General features: G+C 37.4%; 1 non-coding gene across 1 annotated transcript; it reads right to left on the bottom strand.

Annotated features, from left to right (window-relative positions):
- Positions 1–2,990: 2,990 nt before the first annotated feature.
- On the bottom strand, positions 2,991–3,097 carry LOC123389892. Its single transcript, XR_006604578.1, has one exon. It is a non-coding gene; the product is annotated as a U6 spliceosomal RNA (small nuclear RNA).
- Between the last annotated feature and the right edge of the window lie 440 nt (positions 3,098–3,537).

Below are 3,537 nucleotides of genomic sequence, written 5' to 3'. Positions count from 1 at the left end.
ATAGAAATGGAAGGAAAACTTCCAAACTCTTTTTTTTCTGAGGCCAGCATCACCTTGATCCCAAAACCAGACAAGGATCCCATCAAAAAAGAGAACTACAAACCAATATCCTTGATGAACACAGATGTGAAAATTCTCACCAAAATACTAGCCAATAGGATTCAACAGTACATTAAAAGGATTATTCACCACGACCAAGTGGGATTTATTCCAGGGCTACAAGGTTGGTTCAATATCTGCAAATCAATCAATGTGATACAACACATTAATAAAAGAAAGAACAAGAACCATATGATACTCTCCATAGATGCTGAAAAAGCATTTGGCAAAGTGCAGTGTCCCTTCCTGATTGAAACTCTTCAAAGTGTAGGGATAGAGGGCACATATTATCAATATTATCAAAGTCATCTATGAAAAACCCACTGCAAATATCATTCTCAATGGAGAAAAACTGAATACTTTTCTGCTGAGGTCAGGAACATGGCAGGGATGTCCGTTATCACCACTGCTATTCAACATCGTACTAGAAGTCCTAGCCTCAGCAATCAGACAACAAAAAGAAATAAAGGGCATCCAAATTTTGCCAAATTGGCAAAAGAGAAGTCAAACTATTCCTGTTTGCAGACGATATGACACTGTATGTGGAAAACTTAAAGGACTCCACTCCAAATCTGCTATAACTTGTATAGGAATTCTGTAAAGTGTCAGAATATAAAATCAATGCACAGAAATTGGTTGCATTTTTTTAAACCAACAAGACTGAAGAAATACAAATTAAGGAGTGAATCCCATTTACAATTGCACCCAAAACCCTAAGATACCTAGGAATAAACCTAACCAAAGAGACAAAGAATCTATAATCTATACTCAGAAAACTCTAAAGTACTCATGAAAGAAATTGAAGAAGACACAAAGAAATGGAAAAATGTTCCATGTTCCTGTATTGGAAGAACAAATATTGTGAAAATGTCTATGCTACCTAAAGCAATCTACACATTTAATGCAATCCCTATCAAAATCCCATCCATTTTTTTTCAAGAAATGGGACAAATCATCCTAAAATATATATGGAACCAGAAAATACCTCGAATAGCCAGAGGAATATTGAAAAAGAAAGCCAAAGTTGTTGGCATCAGAATTCCAGACTTCAAGCTCTATTACAAAGTTGTCATCATCAAGATAGTAGGGAACTGTCCCCAAAACAGATATAGATCAATGGAACAGAATAGAGAGCCCAGAAATACACCCTCAACTCTATGGTCAACTAATCTTCAACAAAGCAGGAAGGAATGTCCTATGGAAAAGAGACAGCCTCTTCAACAAATGGTGTTGGGAAAATTGAAGAGCCACATGCAGAAAAATGAAGTTGGACCATTTCCTTACACCATACATGAAAATAGACTGGAAATGGATGAAGAAGCATAATGTGAGAAAGGAATCCATCAAAATCCTTGAGGAGAGAACAGGTAGCAACCTCTTTGACCTCAGCAGCAGCAACTTCTTCCTAGGAACATCGCCAAAGGCAAGGGAAGCAAGGGCAAGAATGAACTATTGGGATTTCATCAGATCAAAAAGCTTTTGCACAGCAAAGGAAACAGTTAACAACGCCAAAAGACGACTGTCAGAAGTTATCTGGGAGAAGATATTTGCAAATGACATACCAGATAAAGGGCCAGTATCTATCCAAAATCTATAAAGAGCTTATCAAACTCAACACCCTAAGAACAAATAATCGAATGAAGAAAAGGGCAAGGACATGAACAGACATTTCTGCAAAGAATACATCCAAATGGCCAACAGACACATGAAAAAATGCTCCACATCACTCGGCATCAGGGAAATACAAAACAAAACCAGAATGAGATACCACCTCACACCTTTCAGAATGGCTAAAATGAACAAGTCAGTCAATGACAGATGCTGGTGAGGATGTGGAGAAAGGGCAACCCTCCTACACTGTACGTGGGAATGCAAGCTGGTGCAACCACTCTGGAAAATAGCGTGGAGGTGCTTCAAAAAGCTGAAAATAGAACTATCCTATGACCCAGTGATTGTAGTACTGGGTATATACCCTAAAGATACAAACGTGGCATTCTGAAGGGGCACATGCACCCAAATGTTTATAGCAGCAATGTCCACAATAGTTAAACTATGGAAAGAACCTAAATGTCCTTCAACAGATGAATCAATAAATAAGATGTGGTATATATGTACAATGGGATACTATGCAGCCATCAAAAGAAATGAAATCCTGCTATTTGTGATGACGTGGATGGAACTAGAGGGTATTATGCTTGGCGAAATAAATCAATCTGAGAAAGACAACTATCATATGATCTCCCTGATATGATGAAGTGGAGATGCAACATAGGCGGTTTCGGGCATATAAAAAAGAAAAATAAAAGAAGATGGGATTGGGAGGGAGACAAACCACAAAAGACTGAATCTCACAAACAGACTGAGGGTAGCTGGGGGGAGGTGTGTTGGGAGAGGATGGTGGGGGTATAGACATTGGGGAGGGCAGGTGCTATGGTGAGTGATGGTGAGTGCTGTGAAATGTGTAAACCTGGTGATTCACAGACCTGTACCCCTAGGGATAAAAACACATTATATGTTTATAAAAAATTTAAAAAAAATAATTTAAAAAATCCATTAAAGAAAAAATCACATATTGCAAGCCCAGAGCTAATCTCATATTCAATCAAAAAAGTTTGAAAGTTTTCCCCTTAAAGAGCAGAAAAAACACAAGTGTGTCCACTTTCACTACTCTCATTTGACATAGTACTGGATGTCCTAGCCAGAGAAACAAGGAACACAAAGAAATAAAAGACTCCAAAAAAAAAAAAGGAAGAAGTAAAATTTTCTTTTTTTGGATAACATGAACTTACATGTAAAAAAATCCTAAAAACTCCATAAAAAATTTTGAATAAACAAGTTTAGTAAAGTTGCCAAATACAAGATAAATATATAAAAGACAAGAATTTTGTTTTGTTTCGTTTTTTTTTTTAATAGTTTTTCATGTCATCCTTGCTCAGTGATCACGCTAATCTTCTCTGCATCATTCCAATTTTAGTATATGTGCTGCCAAAGTAAGCACAAGACAGGAGCATTTTAACACTCTAATGATGAACTATCTGAAAAAATAAAGAAAACAATCTAATTCACACTAGCATCAAAAGTAATAAAATACTTAGGATAAGATTTAACTAAGATGATGAAAGATCTGTACCCCATAATCTATGACATTGATAAAGGAATTGAAGGAGACACAAATGGAAAGATACCTCATATTTATGAATGGTAAGAATTAACATTGTTAAAATGTCCATACTACCGAAAACCATCTGTAAATTCAATTCCTATCAAAAATCCAATGTTAGGGGCACATGGGTGGCTCAGTGGGTTAAGCTGCTGCCTTCAGCTCAGGTCATGATCCCAGGGTCCTGGGATGGAGCCCTGCCTCAGCCTCTCTGCTCAGCAGGAAGCTGCTACCTCTTCTCTCTTGCCTGCCTCTCTGCCTGCTTGTCATCTCTCTCT

Source organism: Mustela putorius, unplaced genomic scaffold, assembly GCF_011764305.1.
Source record: "Mustela putorius furo isolate JIRA1106 unplaced genomic scaffold, ASM1176430v1.1 tig00004062_pilon_pilon_pilon, whole genome shotgun sequence".
NCBI classification, from domain to species: Eukaryota; Metazoa; Chordata; class Mammalia; order Carnivora; family Mustelidae; genus Mustela; species Mustela putorius.
Note: the sequence above shows the minus strand (reverse complement) of the source record. Positions and strands in the feature narration are given on the sequence as shown.